Source organism: Centropristis striata, chromosome 10 (genome assembly GCF_030273125.1).
Source record: "Centropristis striata isolate RG_2023a ecotype Rhode Island chromosome 10, C.striata_1.0, whole genome shotgun sequence".
Taxonomy (NCBI): domain Eukaryota; kingdom Metazoa; phylum Chordata; class Actinopteri; order Perciformes; family Serranidae; genus Centropristis; species Centropristis striata.
The window spans coordinates 30,654,199-30,676,212 of record NC_081526.1 but is presented as its reverse complement, the minus strand read 5'-3'; the positions used below and the strand labels follow the sequence as shown (position 1 = coordinate 30,676,212).

General features: G+C 38.9%; 1 long non-coding RNA gene across 1 annotated transcript; it reads right to left on the bottom strand.

The window, feature by feature from the left end:
• Nucleotides 1–1,117: 1,117 nt before the first annotated feature.
• Nucleotides 1,118–8,445, bottom strand: LOC131978801 (uncharacterized). Its single transcript, XR_009395005.1, has 4 exons — nt 8,311–8,445; nt 3,869–4,008; nt 1,534–1,615; nt 1,118–1,442 (listed from the first exon to the last, which is right to left on the bottom strand). It is a non-coding gene; the product is annotated as an uncharacterized LOC131978801 (long non-coding RNA).
• Between the last annotated feature and the right edge of the window lie 13,569 nt (nt 8,446–22,014).

The window sequence follows — 22,014 nt, the reverse complement described above, 5'->3', positions numbered from 1 at the left end:
CGAGTCCTTTGATAAAGAGACATTTAGATATCGCTTAAAAAACATGAGACGCATTTAGAATATGTATGTGACATTTAAAATTACCAATTATGCGCTAAAAATCATCATCTTATGTATATTAGAATTTGATAACACGCATTTCCAGACAATGTCGCTCATCAGGAACTTTTTTTTCTCTTTGCACACAGAAGGATCATAACAAACCATCCAACCATCACTCTAATATAGCATGTATGGCAATTATGTCTCACAATTATGACTTTATGAAATATAATTACAGTATGTTGGCTTCTTGAGTGATTGACACTATTACTTCTGATTAATACATGAACCCATAAAGGCGGGGGAGCAATGTAGTGAAGTATGACTAAATCGACATGAAATATGAAGAGGATACTGATCCTGGGAGGGAAAATACATCATTGATAAGAGGAGCTTGTGGCATTGATTTACGGGGTAGTTTTCTACAAACCACCAAGATTTATACTATTGACTGGAAACATATCATGTTTAAGACATTGGAAGCAGAAGTGAAGCTGGTGCTACAGTATGTGCTACTGCAATAAATGTGTCAACATAGACTCACAGTTTGGTTTTCTGAGACTTGAGGGAGAATGTCTTGTAAACTAGCTCTAGTGGTTTTATGAACTAAAAGTAGGTCTGAAATCAAGAAATGCTTTGACGATCCACTCACACTAAACATTAATTCTCACCTTGCATTTCTTGTGCCAGTATGAGCACAGGATCATTTGTTTTACGTTCATACCAGCAACATTTCCATTTCCGCCATTTCATTCCATCCGCTTAAAGAAGCACTATTGCTGCTTTGTACCTGTTGTGGACACCAGAAAACCACAACTACAGTGGTAACAACCCAAAATAAATTGATTTTGCTTTTGTTTCATTGAGTCTGAAGCCTGAATTTATGCGTTCAAGCTCTCCATTCGACATGTGTGAGCAGTTTTAGAAGTTGAAATACACTTTTTTTCCTTTTTTTTAATGCTTCAAGTATATACTTTTACTGAACACACATGGTTGCCAATAAAGGTGGAATAATTGTGTTTTCAGACACTATCCTCTGTTAATTTTCATTGGGATATGTTTGTAAGAGATTGACTTTGAGAAGATATACACTTTATCTGTCAATAATAAATCACACTGTCACAATCATATAATGGAAAAAGGTAAAAAAAATAAAAAAAATGTTTATCCCAACTTTACGGGAGACCGTGTATAATACCATACAAATAACATTGAATTATTCAAAAAAAGAGGTCAGTGTCAAAGTTCAAGTGGAGTCACCTCCCACATAGGGTCATGAAAAAAAAATAGCTCTAAAGCTCTGCGATAAAAACAGACTCATCCAAGTGGCTGTTAATGCTGAGGAGCATACAGGCAGCCAGATGGTCTCCCTGCAGGATGTTTCTCAGGTCAGTGTCCACCTGTAAATACAGTAACAATCAGTGGACGATTAGTAGGTGTGGGGCCAGTGGGCTAGAGATGTGAGGGATCTGGGGGAGAAGTCACGCTCACAGTTCAGACTGCTCAGGGCTGCAAGATAGAATCAACCAATTTGTGATGCCAGGTTCTCCATAAGGTGCTGCCAGACCATGTCCTGAAACACAGTGAACAGAACCTTTTGTAGGTTATAGAACACTTATGTAAAAAATATTCATATTGGGGGAACACTACTCATACACTTGGGCAACCACAGTCAGAAGGGTCTATTCTTAGAATTTCAAAACAGTATGTGTGATACTGTCCATATAATTGGCGACATGTGTATACTTTCCTTAGCTCAAAATCAATGTGAGACAAAAGCATTCTGACTCCTTGAAGTGTGAGCATGGAGCTGTGAGCTCTGAGTGGGAGAAGTGCAAAAGTGAATTTAAATTACTTCCTACATTTCATCATACAGTTAGCAGATGTCTGACATTTTGGATGTCATTTTTTTCTCACTGGCACAGATTTTGTGAACCTCAGTGTTCTATAGACACAAAGAAACATTGCAAACAGGTGCAATCTGTAATAAGTAGCCACATGCTCCAAATAAAGTAAGTGCAAATAGTTCATGATTTACTAAATGCAGTTCTGTTCAAGATTGTGTTAGAGTTAGAGATGCACTTAACCTTGCAATGTCCTCAAAAATGGATAGCAAATTTAACAAACTAAAATTAAGACCTACACCATTCAGCGCTTAAGGAATTTTTGCAATGGACAGGTCCTCTGAGAGTCTTACTCCATCTGGAGCAGAGATTACTCATTCAGTGGAGCGCACAGAGACCAACAGCTCAGCAGAGAAGATTCACAGTCGGATGCGTTGTGGAGTCAGGTGTGGGGTCTGTACATTAAATTAGGCGGCCTGTTAGTTCCAGGTTTTTTTTTTACCAGCCTAATTCTATATTACAATAATGCAGCTCTCTGTGTATGACATGTTTGCACAAAAAGATGTTGTGCACTGCAGGTTTATGCAGGGGGCTGCTTCAGAGGCTTGCCTGCCTCACCTCTGCTTTCTCTCAGATCTCCACCCTTGCCTACCGAGATAGATCTAAACAATGCAACAGTCCCTTAAACACAGGTTCTCAGTTCAGTTTCCTCAATCCTCCGTCAGACTACAGACGGCAGGCAGATGGTTCAGGACTCTCACAGCAAGGACAAATAAAAACTTTTTTTACCCGTTCAAAGCTTTAAGTCTAAATGACGCCATTGTGCAAATACAGATATTTGAATATATATATATATATATATATATATATATATATATATGTATAGCATTTATTTTTAATCAATGACAATAGAGATATTCTGATTGATTCTCATGATGTGTAGTGTCCTAATCTCAGTTTTTCTAGTTTTAGGTGTTAAGCCATACATGTGCTAAGTGCTGTAGCTGGTTAACTTCAGTACATATCTCTAAAACCATAGATCTTTGATATAACTTACTACAAATCTGACAATACCTTATTGCATCTTTAAGGCTGTGCCAGTTGATTACAATTCAAGAGATAAGATTCAAGAGGTACAAATACACTCTTTTCACATTCTTTTGCGACTAAAGTAAAACACAAGTCAGGCTCTCAGACAGTGTTTATTGATGGGAGGTACAATTTGCGACTAGGTTGGTTGCATTGTCAGTGCAGTGGGTGGTGGGATCTGAGGGAAAAAAACCTCTGCATATGTTTGTTGTATGTTTTACCTTCATGGTGAAGCTTATTGCCAGCAGGTCAAAAGAAGCAGCTGGTGACTCCATGTGTATCCAAGGAGACATGTGGCTGTTTGCATTCTCACTAAGCCAACAGGGCCAACCGGCAGTGCAGAAACTCCACATTGTGAGCAAAAGGATAAACATGTTTCCTTTCATCTATCCTACTTTCAGTAAAAATTGTGAAAAGAAGTCACATGTTCTTAACAGTGACAAGTACACTTTACATGAACCTGACCTGGGCTTTTTAATATGAACATGTGATCTGGAAGACTAATCTCGTTCAAGAGGATATTATGTGCCTGTTTTCGTTCTCTGATTCTCATAGCCCCTTCATCCTATGGTTGTTGTCTCAGCTCAAAGCCCCTAGGCCAGAGTTTCCATGTAATTACCAGCACATGGTCACCCAGGAGGCCCAGAATCAGTCTGCCACTCTTTGATCATAACTGATATTGAATGGCATTTACCCCCTGGACAGAGAGAAACCTGTTTCTTTGGCTCTGTGAACAGATGGCCACAGGATGGTGGATGGTGTTGCTATTATTCAAAATATCTCACAGAGAATGTGGAATGCCAGAAGCCTTTTTACCCACCAGGAGAGCTGGAAAAGAGATCACAAATATTTTGGTGAGGATTTGGGGCGTTTGTGCTTCATATAACACTAACCTCCTGTCAAACGCTGAGGAAGATGCTGTCAACCTTCGACATTTGCTGGATGAAAGTTATTTTCCCGGCTCAAGGCTTGTCAGACTGAAAGATGTTGCTTGCGATTCTGCTCACACCCTGTTTAAACACTCCTCAGATGTCTGCGAATGAAAGTGATATTAATGTCAAATCTTGACTAATTCATTCCTTTCCACTTCTCTTTGACTTTTACTTATCTGAGTTACATCTCATCCTCTCCCAGATTCAGTGTTTACCAGGATCCATGTGTATTACACTTTGGGAACAAATAGGCATAGCTCCCCAGGTGGAAAGGTGAGCAGAGGAGCTTCACCGGAGAGAGACTGACAGTGGATATCAGTTATTTGATCTATTACAGAAACCGGAGACAAGATGAATAACTACAAGAAATAATTACTGGAGGTGATCAGTAGAATAATGATTTTCTCCTTGTGGCATTTACTATTTAGAGGGGACATATTATGCTTATTTTCAAGTGCATATTGAATTTTTTTTTTCTATTAGGCCATGTGTACATGCTGAATTGCTAAAAAAAAAAAATGTTTTTCTAATACTAGAATGCTCCATGTATCACCTGTCTTTAACCTCGCCTCTAGAAAAAGCCCAGTCTGCTCTGACTGGTTAGATGGTCAAACAAACTCAAGACTTTGATCCATATGAGCAGTGATCATGTCCCGTGTTTAACTAAGAGACAGTGTTGTTATTTTTAGTTGACCTGTGTAACTGTGTCTGGTAGTTAAGTGTGGACAAGTTAGTGTGGACAAGCATAAACGGCAGAAGAGGTAGTGTGTCAGTAACACAGATTACAGCACGTAGGCACGTATTGAGGCTCGCGTTCCACCGCACGTATCATGGTAGAACGGTTCGCTGTAAAAACAGCACAAACGTACGGTGCCGTGGTTGTAAAAAAGGCTGCAGTCTCTGAATTTATGTTATAAAACTAGGTTTAGGGCAAAAAACTTCTGGCAAGGCGTTATAGAAGACAGTTTAAATAGTAAATAAATGTGCAGAAATACCGGAAATGAAGTAGTTACAGGGTTATGTGACTACCGCAAGTTATGTAAAAAACGTAACTTAATGTGATACATGTAACTTGTGTATGTTTAAACTTATGTTAAAAATAGTTTTCTTTTATTGTAACACAGGACGCAAACCCCGCTTTCCTGGGTTAAAGTCTGCCATTTGTTTGAACCATTCACCACCCCAACCTCCAACTGAGCGCGGCAACCCGCCCTCTTAAACTTCACTTGGCTGTCAATCAATACTATGTCAGCAAGATGGCGGCAGGAACATTACAGCGGACGGTGAAATAAAGAGACATAGTTTGTTTTTCGCTGCCTGTACATGTAACCCATATTAATGTTTTTGTCAAGAGAACAGGCTAGTGTGGAAGTAGTTGTTTTTTATCCCAACCTTGTTCTGTTACGGAATCCTTAGTTAACCGCTTCCTGTGAATATTTTGAAAAGACAGTAACACATGCAAAGGTGAATCATGCACCTCAGTATCACGCGCAGAGGATGTTTGTATCTGGCAAGTTGGGATGAGGACATGTTGGTTGTCTTGTTCCACAGTTTATGGGTTGGTAGGAACTACGGATACTGGAGTGTTTTTCATGATTGGCAGGATCAGAACAAAATAGGCAGGAGAGCACATTGGGCATTAGCCAACACTGTAGAAAAACACACATCCACCACAGCTGATTATGTGTCATCCTGGGGCCTCATTATAAAACTGCATTTAATTCATGTCAGACGGTAGCTTAAACAACACAAAAAAATACATTTTACAGCATCTTAGTAGGCTTCAGGAAATGCACACGTGTCCTATGAGGATATTGCTACTGGTAGCAATGGAAGTGGCTTAAGTGTATGTGATGACACACGGAGGTAACCAGTAGCCCATGATAGATGGGAATAGATAGAGAGTTTATCGAATTACCTGCCAAGTATTTTTTTTAAATTGCCTCCCTTTTTCTAAGTGAATGCATCTCAGATGGTTCTGCTTAACAAACCATCTGGCAGGTTATGCCAGGTCAACACTGAAGTGCATACATTCAGAAATATTCAGATTTATACACAGTGCATACACACTTCCCACGTTGGGTTCCCTTTATAAATCCCAAACTGCTTTAAATTTGGCACAAGAGAGATAACTTCTTTCTTTCTTCTTTCCCCTTTTAATGCCCATTGTTGCCTATAAATTGCCATGGAAACGCACTTAATTACTATTAATCAATAATGACTAAATACAGAGAATGCTTTGGAATTCAGAGAAGAGGCCAAAAAAAGACATTTCAGCCTGAGGTTGAAGTAGTTGTTGGGCAGGTAAAAGCAATCAAGCGTACATTGGTTGGTGCACACTGTGCAGGCATTACAAATGCCAAAAAGGCAATGGTGTGGCAGCATGTGAAGGAGGCAGTGAATGCTGGCAGATCAGAAGGTCGGACCTGCTTCAAAAGATAAAAGGAATTGGTCCGACATAAAATTCAAAGTCAAAAGGCACTTAGCCTGTCACAGTGTTGGTGCCACGGGTGGGGGCAACACCAAAGCTTGACCCACTTGATGAGCAACCTGTTGGAATTATTGCAGAATTTCTCCTGAGTGGGTTGAAAATTTTACATGTCCCAACTTCTTTGGAATCAGGGTTGTAATCAAGTTGTGTTTAAACATTATTTATACAGGATCAGTGGTGTTGTAGCTGTGGAGGAACAGAGTGTGCCAAGCCCCAGTGTCTCCAATACAAGGAGGATTTTGAAGAACAATTCAAATCAGCCCAATCTATCAGCTTGGATGCCACATTATGGCCCGCAATTATTTCCAGTTTCTCATGCTGAATTGGGTTGTAAAACTGACAGAAATGTATACCAGAGCTAGAATAATACATTCCCAAAGCAGCAATAACAACAGGAGGATACAGATTTAAACATAAACAGCACCAACAGTGGAGTGCTCAGCAGAAATGAAGGCAAAAACCAATAATGGTAGTGTGATTAGGCTGGCAAATGCAAGGCTTTAAGCACTTTAATTAGACTGATGGTTGCTTTCATGCTATCATCTGCTGCCAATGATACAGTCTTAATTAACCCATTTAAAAGCAGTGGTGTGTATTTATGTCCACAATGAGGCTTTCCAGTGTCAAAGGAAAACACATCATTGGCATAATGCTATCCCTAAACAGCCCACTGTGATGGTTATCACACTTCTGTTTCCTTCTGTACAAAGTCAAGCATTATGGGTTGCTCTCATTCGTCACAGTTATTGTAGAAGCATGACAGACTGTATGTCGAGTGAAGGTTCATCGCATTCATCCAGGTGGTACACCATCAAGAAAAAAACTCAATCCTCTATCACCTTCATGATGTTTCACCACTTAACCAAGAGGCTTTTTAGATATTTATAGTATTTCAAGTGCTTTTTATCAGCGTCAGGCAGTTTCCATGGAGTTTCCCCCTCTACCTCTGCTGTTCAGTCTTCCTTTGCGAAAGTTCTCCTTTTGGGCGATGTGCAAATCCCAACAGTTGACTCTTGAGTATTAGCAAATTTAAAAAAATTACTGTTCGGGGACAAGCCCCTCCAGGAGAAAATTTTGTACATTTGTAAGTAAAATGTTTCAATCTCGTGCACTTTGAGAGCTAAATGTGAGCAAACACCTTGCATAACACTTTTTACAACTGTGACATTTTTAATTGCTCTCAACAGGGCAACTTTAATTGTTAGCTAATGTTAGCACAGCTAACAAACAGCATAATGCAGCAGTGTGTTTGGGTGGCGCACACACAAGCAGACGCACATGGAGAGATCATGTGGGGATGGGATATAGATTTTTTTTTTTTAGTGGGAGTTTTTTTATGGTGTCTAAAATACATTTTGCTGGTGCCACCGTCCACAGCAGTACATGGTTTAGCTTCTGTGCCCGGACTTCTGCCGACCAAACTGAGATCGTGTTGGCCACCATTGTTCCTGGTCATCTTTGCAAATGTTTAATTTATCTGCAAATGTTTAATATTTTAGCCAATATTTTTAATTTCAGATTAATTAAAGGTTAATTATTTATAGGTTATGTTTATTTTTAATGTATGTATAGTTTATGATCAATGTCTATCTATCCATCCATCCATCCATCCATCCATCCATCCATCCATCCATCTATTCTAGGTAGGTAATACACTAGTCGCTTTTCCATCAACTCGTTTCAATGCACATTTTTAAGATTTGCCTGAAAAAAGCTTAATGAAAACACCAAAATTCAATAAAACTTTTGAAATGTGCGCATAAAGGCTTTTATGCTCCCTGAAGGTTTTTTTCTTTTCTTTTCAGAAAAAAAGTTCATGCCACCATCCAGCCAGATAATAGTTTTTCTCAGAATTCCACACCCACCACTTCTCTCATTCTCTCTCTCAACTCTCATTCCTTAGATTTCTTACTTTGGTCTTCATTCTGTTCCTTCAGCTCTTACTCTGGAGTCATCTGGAGACTGTTGAGGCTCAGCTCCAAAAGCCTGCTGGAATGCTGTAGGTGTCTGATAAGGTGACTGTTCTGCAGCTTCAGCTTTCAGGGCTGTGACAAAAAAAAGACATTCAGACAATTATATCTGTCAAAATTTGCCTTCTTAAAAAATTACCATCCTCCAGTCTCTCACAGAGGAAATGTCCCTCTTCAGTCAAAGACTCCACCTTTGACTCCGGATTATGGAGCTTCTTCTTCGACATCTCCACTGTTTCACTTTGTTGGTGAAAAGACAAATCACCACAGAGATGTGTAGCTACATTTTTAAGACACTGGGTAACATTAAGTAAAAAGCTGAAAAATATTTCACAATGAGGACCATGTTTACTTATTTCAGACTTCCAATCTAGTGTTTTTCCCTCTTTTACAGCAATTTTGAACACAAACACAAATAATTTGTGTTCAAATTCAAAGTCCTGAATGTGGATGTCAGTGCCTTTACTAATGTTCTGTACTTCTTGTCCAGACCCTTGCTCTGAATCCAGCCACAATCCATTCACACCCTGGTATGGTGCTTTCATGCAGTTAATTCACACATCAATTTTTTTTTTCTTTAAACTGCTGTTTTTGTCATGAATGCTTTCACTTAGTCGATTTTTCTGAGCTTTCACACCGGCATTCACAGGAATCCTTATTCAAAATGAACAGCAGATTTCTGAGTGTCTTTCAGTCCAACCCAGCACTGAACAAGACATTCTTAAGCAACCAAAAATGTTTCAGTCATTTATGTTGATCTGAAAACATTCTGTGAAAGGTTCAAAGTTGTAGATGAAAAGCTGAAGTGCACTTTGTCAGCAACCTTTTCATTTCAAGGTAGCCACACACTGAAGCATCCCCTGCTGGACTAACATCAAGCTGTGTTGAAGGAGATTTGAAACTAAAGATTGAGACCATGAGCTCATTAGAGATGTTTACTGACTAATACAACACAAACTAACTTCTTTTTGCAGTGTGGTCACCCAGTTGACCATTTGAAAGAATGCGGATTTAGTCTACTGGTTTCTGTAGCATCCCTGGCTGAATGACGGTCAACTCTTTTACTGATGGTTCACAAGATTTATTCACAACCGTAGCTCCATGTAAATAATAATAAAAAAGACATTCCTTGGCTACCTTATAAATCCAGCGTTACCCCTAAATCCACTGGGCCTGTCTTCGGCGCGTTGCATTATCGCGCAGTAATTCGCGAAAAGCATACATCAAACTGGACAGAGTCAGACAGAAATTGCAGAGCAAATCCGGTCGTTTTCCAAAATAAAACACCATGAGCAGACTCCGGGTCGTATTTCACATCGCTAGAGCAACATAACAGCTAAATGCTTTTGTTAACTAAAACACAGACAGCAAGCTTTCATTTACAAAGCTCATAACTGTAATTTAGGCAGTAAATAGAAATGGACAGGTTATAGCATAAAAGGTATGAAACAACAATAAACACAAGTTAAATCACACAAAAAAACACTAAAGACATTTAACTAGGAAGCCTACTTACCCATGGTAGAAGAGCAAATGTTGACAAAAACAATCAAATCAGCACGTATACATTATCGGACAAAAGGTGCTGGCAACATGCCGTGGATGGGCCCAGTGGATTTTCGGTGTAAGAGCTCCGAGATGGGAGAACAATAGCAAACATTAGCATTAGTACTTTAGCAGATGAACACTTTTACAATAGTTAAGACAACAAAAATAGCCACTAATATATATGACAGAAGAAAATAAACTTTTACGAACCTTGTGCACCTGTCAGCCAGGCAATACAGAAGCTTTTTTGATATTTTATACGAATTGAGAAGCACTTACCATTTTATTATTTACCGTTTTACCATTCCACTTTTTATTTCCTGTCACTACCTTTCAAAATAAAAGCACCCGTTTCCCACTGGATGACACCTTTTCAAAATAAAAGGAGATTGTAAAAAATCTGGAAAAAAAACAAACATGAAAAAAAAGCTATATAGTAAATACACCACAAAGAACCTTGCTAAGGGTAATTTACAGTTTCTCTCAGTCTTATATGATTGTTTGGCTTTACTGGTTAGTCAAAGTAAGTAGTTTAATGTCTCAGCTTGCAAAGAAAATGTGCACTGTTGTGAATCTGTTGTTGTCTTAATTACTCAAGTCTCCTTTTTCTTGCTGTCCCATGGGATTTTTTTTCTTCAGCTACCACATACCCTAGTTTGCCTGTAAGCAGATGAGTCTAAGTGACAGAAGATCTAAAACCATCCCAAAGAAAATGGAATCTTCCACCAACCTGCTTATGATCCCTGATTTATAAGATTAAAGACACATAAGACAGATACGATTTACAATAAAAGCAATCATGAAAAGTGGTGTGAAAAAACTGCTCTCAAAAACACATCACCTCTGTGCCTTTATATCCGCCCAAGGTTTATGGAAGGACCCTGAGAGAGAATTGTTTCTGAGAAAATAAAAACTCTTGACAGCTACCTCATTAATAAGGTTGTTTGCTCTGTCTTAGAAGAAATTTGAAATGAGAAATGAGGCATTTGTCAGGCTGGATTTGTCAGTTGGGGTTTCAGAGTTCCTTCTGTATATTTAAGCCATACATAAAAGAACACTGAGCGATAGTGTAAGACTGAATAATACACCAAAAATTGCTACATGGTTTGTCAAACAACACAGGGTAGTATAAATAAAAGAAGAAGTATGTTTAATTGCACTGATGCAACATGCTTAACCCTAATGTAATGAGACAGGTTCAAGAAAAACTGAGTTATTACAGAAACTGCTTGCGGAGTCGCTGCAGGGCTAAGCAGTGGTTTCAAGCAGGAACAGTGCCGGTACACAGATTGTGCCATAATTACAGGCACTTTTCATGAAGTGTACTGAAAAGAGGAACTCAGGTCAAAGTCAGTCATATTTGAAAAATAAAAGTGCAGAGATGAGCGAAATAGAACATGATGAAGTGCCCTCCAGGATGCCCTTTCAGTGGACAAAATGTAATAAAGTACCCTCTGGGGTGCCCTTTTAGTCGTTGAAACATGCTGCCCCACAGACATCCTTTGTCCACCAGTGTTTTTAGACACAGGGGATGCATCTCTGTACATTTCAACAATGGATCAAACATACGGTTTGTGCAAGTCAAAATCAATGGACCCAACCATGGCTCAGAAATATCAACTCCGTCTGACTGCAGCTGTGGTTGTTTCAAAAGAGCTTTAGCAAAGCATGTTGGGCTTTTTAGATGAGGAAGGGAATTAGACCCACTAGAGAGGTTTCACCTGGCTGCTCACGTAACTCCATGCAGTGGTTTGCCGATTGGCATTTGAATAATGGGGTGACCTTGAGTCACCAAGACTTAATTGTAATTAAATAGCACTAATTTCAACCTTTCAATCTTGCTGCATTTGCCATGGTCCCACTGCCATCAGTGCCAGCCACTGTAGTTTGTGGAGACCAAAAATGCCAGACAGAGCTAAAAAAAAAAAAAAAAAAACATGATTCCAATATAACTAATGTTGCACTCTAAAACGCTGAATCTTCTGCATGTGTTATTAACAAGATGTTAATGAAAAGCACAGATAGGTAGTGGAGCATTTAGATACTAATGACCAAAAACAGAGCTAAAATAGGCTACATTAGGTATTATATTCATAACATGGCCATAAACATGACACTAATAGGGCTTTTCGACTAGAGCCAGTTCCAGGCCAGTGTCCAATAGGAATACGCTTCTTTGGTTTTCCACCACCAAAGAAAACTCCCGGAAAACTGATTCCACAGCGGCACCAACTCTTTGGACATGAACCGTGAACTGCTAGGCCAGAGGCAGGGGGCAGGAAAACTGACCAACAAGACCAACTCAGTGCCGTTGAGAGACCAACCAAAAAGTGTATCATTCATTTATTTGATTTGTTTAACTGCCATGTGAGTGATACGGGCGAGCTAACATGCTAACACGGGCTAGCATTAGCTTACCACAAAGTACAACATTATCTTACGTTGAGTGTTCATAAGAATGTATTCGGTGTCCATATTGATCAAGATGAGCAGCACAAATGTGTTGTAGAGACATGTAGTCAGCTGTTGTTATTATACTTGCTGAGATGGCAGAGACATATTCAGATGTTAACAGTGACGCAATGATGTGGCTCTAGAGCCTGTGGAAAAGCAAACTCTACCAGCTCTAGCACCGGCTCCGAACCGGCCCTGAAACTGCTTTGGTCGCAAAGGGGTATAAATTTCACATCTGATTTATGTGTAAATAAGGGACATAAGAACATTTTTTCAGGTGATAATATCTCAGTGCTGCCACCTGCTGACTGCATTGTAATAAATGCAGCTTTAAGTACTGAGTCAATTGACTTGTGGGTTAATATCCACGGTGCAGAATTAAGTGGACTGTAAAATGGGTGCTAGACATAATAAATATTTAGATAAAGACATGTCTATTTCAGATTATAATGAGAATTCAGATTCTGACACATCCATTTTCACAGTCGTTTTACAGCTTACAAATAAACTCTGGATAGCGTTTAAACTTGCTGATTTAAATAGTGAGTGTACAGAAGAATTTCCCCAGAAAAAAAAAAAAAAAAACTGAAACACAGAAAGTGAAGCACTACTCCCACAACCACAGTCGGAATAGAAGAAACAAAATATAAACATGTATGTAAAAGCAGGGTATATTGGCCCTGCTTATCTCAACCAATATTGTGCTTTGTTTAGAATAAGATCTTTAAAAATGTATCAAAGACTTTTATGAAGCATTTTTCACATTTTTGTCATTTCCACATACTGACTAAAAATATCAGTGAAGCATTTCCATCAACGATAATGAATAATTAATTTGAATTTGAAGTTCTTCGGTGTTGTTGAGACCCTAACAATGTGAACAATACATCAAGGACAGCATTTCAACTAGACGGTCCAAGGAGAATCTCAAAACATTTTTTGATATTTAACGTTTTACATACAAAAAAGAACATGTTCTGTACAAATAGAGTCTTGATCACTGAGCTGTTCCAAATACAGAAAAAGGATTTGCAGAAACAGGAATTTCTCTGTGTTTTTCAAGGTAATCATTTAGTTGTCCATGTATGTTGAGAAACTATCTCAGGATTAGTTCAGTGTGTGGTGCAATTCTTTATGGTTCTGTGCACACATCAAACTACAATAGAAAGAGCTTCTGTCTGACTGCATGAATGTATATGTCTTTCAAATTTCTTGGTTCTTCCAAACGACTTCACAGCCAAGGAAGAACAGTCTTGAGTGCAGTGAAGTGGACTTAAATTATTGACTTGGCTTGGAAGTTTAGCTGACTCGACTCAAATTTGGCTATGTTCATTTTAGGTTTTCAGTTTAAAAATTAAACAATAATTACTAAAATTGTTCAACGTTGTTGACATTGACATTGTCTGTGTAATGTTACCTGTTGTTTCAACATCAAACTTTGTTAGTCATTTGAAGAATCAGATCAGCAAGTGTGTGTGTGTGTGTGTGTGTGTGTGTAAGGGATAATATTAGCCGTTCAATCTGTTCTCTTACAACTCCGCTAGAAGCTAGCTAGTTAGAAGAAACAAAAACCAAAGATGTTATATTGCAAATAAACATTTCAAGCATCAGGTATATAACCAGTGGTGGAAAAAGTAAAGATCTCTTACTTAAGTAAAAGTTCTAATACCACAGTGTGAAATTACAAAACAATTGCAATTTCAGGGCTTGTTTTAAGTACCAAATATACTGTTATGAGGTACCAATTTAAAATGTCTAAACACTTCAAATTTATAATTTTTTTCATGTTAAATCTTGACCCAAATAGTAACTAGTAACTTAAGCTGTCGGCTAAATGTAGTCGAGTAAAAAGTATAAAGTTACATAAAAATGGAAATACTCAAAAAAAAAAAGTAAATGTACTTAGTTGCATTACACCATGTCACAGCTATTGTATATTGAGATTTCTTTTTTAAAGAAAAAAAAAGTCCTGTTATAGTGCCGTTACAGTCATTCCCAAGCTGCAATGATGGTGCAGAAATGCTGAGAGTACAGATGAAGATGAAGACTGAGAAACATTGACTTATCAGAGCAGGCTTCTTTACGAATGGGGCTTAAAGAAACATGCGTGTTTCAGAATGAAAGGTAAAATATATTTAGACAGTGTGAAAAATAATAATCTTATATGTTCTAGTAGCAACTAAAATACAAACATTACGTTAAAATGAATATGAGTAATATGTCCCCTTTAAATTATTTCAGCAAAATAATAATAATAATAAACAATTTGGCATAGTATTAATACAATCTGCCTACTTTGAGTACACTGTTTGTTTTAGAGGTAAGTCAAATTACTATGGGGAAAAATGTGTTATGTTTATGAGCAGCTGGCTCTTCTGAGCTTTGACTACCTGCACACTGGTATACATGTTTGTTAGGTTAAATGCAAAGATCCATCATCAAACATTCTTATCCAGATAATACCCTGATACAAACAGCCTGCGCTTACCAGCTGTGAATGGGTTAAAGCAGATCTCTGCCTTGTTGCTTCTGTCATCACACAACACGAAGGCCACTTCAGATACCAGATTACCCACCTCATGTTCCTTTTCTCTCTTTCCAGGTACTGATGGTAACATATCTCAAGTTTTTTTTATACATCCATCCATAACTGAAAGAGTCAAATCTGTCAATCGGCAACTGCTTATAACAGCAAGAAGCAAGATATTTTTGTTGTTGTTGCACATAATGCTGTTTTGTACTGCACATCCAAGCTCCGACATCTGAAAAACACAATGGGCTCCCACAGCTGATCTTGGTTCATTTACTAGCACACCCTCCTATGAATCCTTCTCATCACCAAGTCTACTTTTATCCCCGTTGACACCCCTCCACCCACTCTGCACTATATTTTACATATTCCTTGAACTCTATCCCCTACCATTGTGCCAATTTCTTCACCTTCCTCCATCAACTTAAGTCCAATTCCCTCCACTTCTGATTCAGTCGCCCACTTCCCTCTCTTTATGATTCTCCACACCCATGTCAGTCTTTTTAGTTTTGCTCCACAGGAACACAGGAGGCGTGTGATGTATATATGTGAGGGGAACACGCTGACAGAGGCCGTTCCAGGGATCCATATTTCCTGTTCCCAGAGGAGCAGGTGGGAGGGAGCCCGGCACAGCAGGATGGCCTTTTCACCCTCTCTTTGAAACCACGGTTTGCATGCACTCAGGTTAGAATGAATGTGTCGGTACGTATGTCACTGCATGCGCGTGTGTGGTTTCCCGGACCATATGTTCATGTTTAACTCCCTCCACATCTGTGCTGGCAACAATAGCAGCTCACCCCCACTGGAATAACCACAGTCTGTCAGGGCTCATCAGACACGTCCTAAATTTAAATGATGTGGGCGCCTCAGACCCCAGCCTCGTTTCATTGCTTTATGATGGAACTCAGTCACATTTGACCCGCACAATCAAGTCCATTTTCTGCTCAAGAAAACGTGCAGATCCAGTCACCTTATCCATGAGGTCTAACCAAATTGTGTTCCCTTGGGTGACGTTACAGTGATGAGGTCATATTTATTCGCTTTGGGCTTGATTAAATGTGAGAACACAGTTATAAATTTCATATAAATTTCATGTCCTCTATTCATTGTCTGCTGTTCATGTCAGGCTAATTCAAACCAGTTGTGAGGAGAGAGAGACGGATGAAGCAACGTAATCATTCGGTCCTGGAGCTTTTCAACAAGTCCACAAGTCTGACTAGTGGTCATGTTTCCATCCACGTAATCCATATAACTGGATTTTAGGATAATCATCAAGAAAATAAATGCAGGCCTCTTCTGCTATGACTAGTTGGAGATGGATATATTGACATAACCAGTTGGTGGCCATGCTCCTCAAAAAAACCACCATACTGTCAGGTTCCTTCAAACCGCTGCAGAAAAAGAGGGCACAACATGATTAAGCCAAATCTCAAAAACTATGTGAAAATCATGATGTAAATATGACCTTTATCAATATTATAGTCTAAATTAGATGTCAATGTGACCTTTACGTTCATATCAGGTCTTATTTGATGTAAATATGACCTTTATGTTGATATCATGTCTTAATTTGAAGGAAGTTATGGCCTCCTAATGTCTTCACAGAGATCAGATGTTTTCATCTGCAATCATTTTCCACCTATTCAGTGGATGATTGAGCTAATTTGTGGTCAGCGGTAGATATGGATTCTGTTTTGTCCGTAAGAAAGACATTTTTAATTATCAATAAAACCTCTGTCCACATGTCATGGCCTTACAGACTACCATTGTCTACAATGCTGCCTCTGCTATTATCATAATTATGACCTCCTCTATCGTCAGAAACCTTTGCCTGTGAGCAGCGCTGCCTTGTAGTGGATATATTGGTCAACTTCCATGTCTACAAAGAGGATGCATGGAAGTATGTGGGCACTGACGTACATCATTTGGTGTGGACATATCTGATTTTGTATGTAAAGGGAGCATAAATGAGGCTTTAGTCTGGAATTGTTCAATTAATTTCCAAGGGGCATTATCAACCAGCACAGACGAGACTGACTCTGGATAGAACTGTGAACAATTAACGATAAAATATGACATATGGAGAGCAACAAAAAATGTGTCTGGCCCCAAACTTTCTCACATTAGTACTTTCCTAGTTTGGGATCAATAAAGTAAGTCCGTCCGTCCGTCCATCCATCCATCCATCCATCAACAGAATCTTGATTCATGTTTGATCAACGTTGTCTCCTTTGACAGTTTGATCTTAGTTTGCAAGTTGCAAGGTTGTATTTAGTCCGTCAATGATTTTCATTATAGTTTCCATGTCATTGTGATGCATTTTTCATTTATTTGTACCAACTAATTGGTGTAAAAAAAGGGTGATACTTGTTTTATCTTAATTAGCAGCATTTCCACTTGCCTTTTTTGCAGGTTTGTGTATAACAATAGTAGGATGGAAATGCACTTGGTCACGATAAAAGCATAATGGTTTTGCTCAGATAGATTATTAATATACAATTAATTAATTGCTCTTTATAAATAAATCACACTTTTTCAAAATAGGAGAAAACAGCATGGTACCCATTGAAATCAGCAATCAGCAGTGTTTACTGAGGACTTTGCAATATCTAACCCAAATTTCTATAAAGAAGCTCACATTTTTAGCTGACTTCCTGGGTTTCTGGGGTGTTCTGGTTAGTGTAGCCTATGAAAAACAACACACCTTGTAAATCTGTAAAACTGCTGTAAAGGGGGAGGTAGGGAGAGATTAAATAAGATGGAGAACAGCACGTTTTTTTTGCCATGTTGTTGTTTTCATTCTGTAATGACCCAGAGGCCCCTGTTGAGCCCCCGGGTAAAACTTCCTGGAACTCTCACCACGTCCCTTCATCCAGTTCGTCAAAGATCAGTCATATACCTCTTTTATCTCAGCAGAGAGCTTGCACAATGCCTTTTTTATCAGAAGCCTAAGAAAAGCTCATTCAATCCGACACTGTATGCCGAATGATGAGTGAAATGTTTGACTTTTGTTCACATTAACTGAAAAAATGCACATCAGACGTATTGAAAGCTACCTGTAATTTACTATTCATTGTGTTGTCTTCCATTCAAAGTGAGGTTGACACTCGGAGTAAAGGGCTCTCAGCTCCTCGGTGCTGATTAGAGTATAATGGCCCACTGAATAGCATCATTTTATGGCTGGCTTGTTTCAGATGAGATAGAGAGTGGTGGTGTTATCTGGGATGCTCCTTAAAATGAATTCCAAATCTCTTATTATTAGACATTTTGTTCCGCCATGTTTTCAGTGAAAATTTGTGAATAATGCACGCTACGTGACATTAAAAGATAAAAAAAAAAAAGTCTTGGAGAGTTATTTATGCAGTCTTTGTAGTCAAATTACTATAGTCTCACCCTCTGATAGTTTCTTTGAAAGCAACAACTGACAACTTCACAACTGCCTCTGCCACTGTTCTTTACAAGGACTCCACAGCTGTAGCTTTATTCAGCCACAATTATGCTATAATATAGTTAACAATGGCCAATGTATCTCAATTGAGCTGTAACTGATCTGTTTTAAAACTAAAAAAAACCATTAAATTACTTAAAAAGCTATGATACTTCACTCACCAAATCCCTTAGCTGTTTCAGTCAAGGAAAGTATTTTAAGGGCAATCCACTGCATAAATGTATTGTTCTCATCACAGAATTATTTATTATAGGAACTGCCATGTAACCAACAGTAGATGATGCTTTAAATATGGGTGTTGCTGCAAGTAGCAAGTAGCTACAGATTCTAGAACTTAGATGCTTCACACACATCTTCAACCTGACAACACAGACTATTCATACAAAACAAAAGTTTTAAGGTTGGCACCCAAAATTTGTGTCAACAATTCAGTATCCAATCCAATTACTCCACTTCTTTTCCTGAGTTATGGCATTGAACAATGACCAGAAAGATGGTTTTGCAGAACATTATGATGTCACAGTGAAGTTATGAATTACAGGGTTATGGACTAAAGAGTATTTTGTGAAGTCACAGTGATCTTGACCTTAGACGTCCAAAACGCTCAGTTCATCCTCGAGTCCAAGTAGATTTTTGTTCCAAATCTGAGCCAAACTCTCTTCAGGCGCTTCTGAGCTATTGCATTCCCAACAATGGGAAAGACCTGAGGGAACAGTGCAGTAACCTTTGATCTTGGAGTCTGATCAGTTCAGATCATCTTTGAGTCCAAGTGGACGTCTGTGCCAAATTTGAAGAAACTCCATTGATGTGTTCTTGAGATATGTTAATGAGAACAAGATGGACATGATGCCAAACGAACATTGACCTTTGACCACCATAATCTAATCGTTCATTCTTAAGTCAGAGTGGATGTTTGTGCCAAATTTGAGCCAAACTCTCTCCAGGCGTTTCTAACAATGGGACAGACCTGAGGGGACAGTGCGGTGACCTTGACTTTTAACCACAAAAGTCTGATCAGTTCATCTGTGAGTCCAAGTGGACATCTGTTCCAAATTTGAAGAAACTCCATTGAAGTGTTATTGAGATATCATGTTTTTGAGAATAGGATAGACATGAAGCCACAGTAACCTGGACCTTTGACCACTATAATCTAATCAGTTCATCCTTGAGTCCAAGTGGATGTTTGTGCCAAATTTGAAGAACTTCCTTCCAGGTATTTCTGGCATATTGCGTTCACAAGAATGGGATGTGTGGATGTTACGACCCCTACCAAAGGCTCCCAACAAAATTGCCACAGGGTCAGGAGTGCTGCAAAACAATGATACATTAACAACAAGTTAATCAGAGCAAATCAGAAAAGTGCTGAAAACCAAAAGGTCTGGCGGGCTCGAGCAAATCAATAAAAGAAATGGAGCCTCTTGTACCAACACTCAATGGGCCGGCGGATCTAAAAGAAGCCCTTCTGCCACAGAACCATAACCTAATTAAGTCCCACCAGAAAACAAGTGGAAAAAACAAACCAAACAAAAGGCCTGGGGCCTCATGTATGAAAGAGTGCGTAGCTTACATACTGAAAGATGGCGTACTCTCAAAACTAGACCTCAACTCCACATGTATCAAACTGTGCTTACGTCATGTTCTGCGCACCTTTCCTTGATACATCCCAATCAGCGTGGAATCGAGCGCACATGCATGAGCCACCAACCACGCCCCGGCTTCTCCCACAAATGAATACGCAGATGACATGCAAATGACTATAAATCGCCGACATGCCCGCTGATTACCGACAAAACAACGGCAAAGCAACTTTCTGCCGCTGTGCACGAGGTGGGGAAACAATAGGTGATCAGGACTTTGACACTTTTGAAAAAGGTATGTGCTCCATAATCAGAATCATAAGTACTATATTGATCCCCTGAGGGAAATTCGGTTTATATAAAAATAGTGTAAATAGCAAAATATATAAACTTAAGAAAATATACAATCTTAAAAAACATACAGGCTTTACCCTACTATCATTGCACAAGTAAGCAGCAGTACGTAAGTGAAATCTAAAATATGGGAAAAAAAATCTATCCCTTCATATTTAGAACGGGTTATTGAGGGTGGAAAATGGCATTTTCCTCCATTGTCCGAGAGCTATAAACTGTAAACACAATGCCAGTTGGGCGTAGTATGAGTTTAGATATGAAACACGTTTTAAATAGAGCATAAAAGACAGTAGTTTCTGCCAAACAAAAGTTTGCGGAGCGGTCCGCACATTCTCACGGCAAGTTCACTTTTCATACATGTGGCGTGTGCGTGAAAAACAGCGTACACAATGTTTCTGTGCGTACGCAGCGTTGATACCTGAGGCCCCTGATCACCAGCTACAGGCTGCTCTTGTTGTTGCTGCTGCTGCTGTCACCAGGTGGAAGTGTGAGGGAAAGAAAGAGAGGTGGTTGCCACCCCCTCTTTGTAACCTTCCCTCAATCAGCCTCACTGATTACACCTGAGCAAAACAAAACACCGGATGATTGACAGACTCATGACACAAGGAGAGCAAAGGGAGGGGAGGGGCACGTAAAACAATGGAAAAACATAATGCCTCCTGTCATGGCTGTTGCCATCTTCACAATTATCACAGCTACTACTGCACCTATGCACCAGAGCATGTAACAGGTAGGTTTACAATCCCTAGGTGTAGAACAAAAAGACACAAAAACAGTTTTGTCCCTGCAGCCATTACACTGAGGAACAAGTCATAGCTATGCTTTGCACAGGTGTTTATTTAGTGTTTATTTATTGTTGCTTTTCTGTATGTATTTACTATTTCTATATGTACATTTTAACCTTTATCTATGTTTTTACAACCTAAACAAGTTTTATTTTATTTTGCTGTTTTAAATTTTTTTTCTTCTTTTTTTGCTATTCATATTTTAGTTCACATCAATATCTAAGTATAGTCTGGACCTGTAAGAACTTTTAATTGAATTTTTATTTAATTTGCCATTTCTTAACTCCCGCTGTCTTAAATTGAATGATGTGTGATATGTGCCTCTTTTGTGTGTGTGTGTGTGTGTGTGTGTGTGTGTGTGTGTGTGTGTGTATGAGGACTCTATACTGCAAACAAAAACTACCTCTCGGTACAGAAACTTGAACTTGAACTTGAACACTGAGAAAATAAGTCTAATAAAGTCTCAATGGAAATATGTTTTTCAAACGCTGCAAATTTTTAATTGACTCATTTAATGGAAAATAATAATAATTATGTCTCCTGTCACTTTGTGCTGTAATGGCCTGTAATGATTGTTCTGTGCACTGCCTGTTGCCTATATTCGGCATACACACAGAATGACATACTGTGTGTCCCTTCAATATGCTCATGGATAGTAGAACCAAGCTAATGAGCGCTGACAAACACAGTGTCACTCCACCACATCTAGCACAATTGTCTCAACATTAACGAGGAAATAAATAAAAATCTAAGACAACAAAATAATTAATTAAATGTGGATACAAAATAAAGCCTTGATCAAATGAGGCAGCATCCCAGGGGACAGCATCTGTGAGATGTTCTTTTGTTTTTCTCTGCACCAGGTAGCAGTTGCACAGTAATTACGGACACATGGCACACTTCAGGTGGAGCTGAATATTTTAAGAAAAACAAAATCTGAGATCAATGAT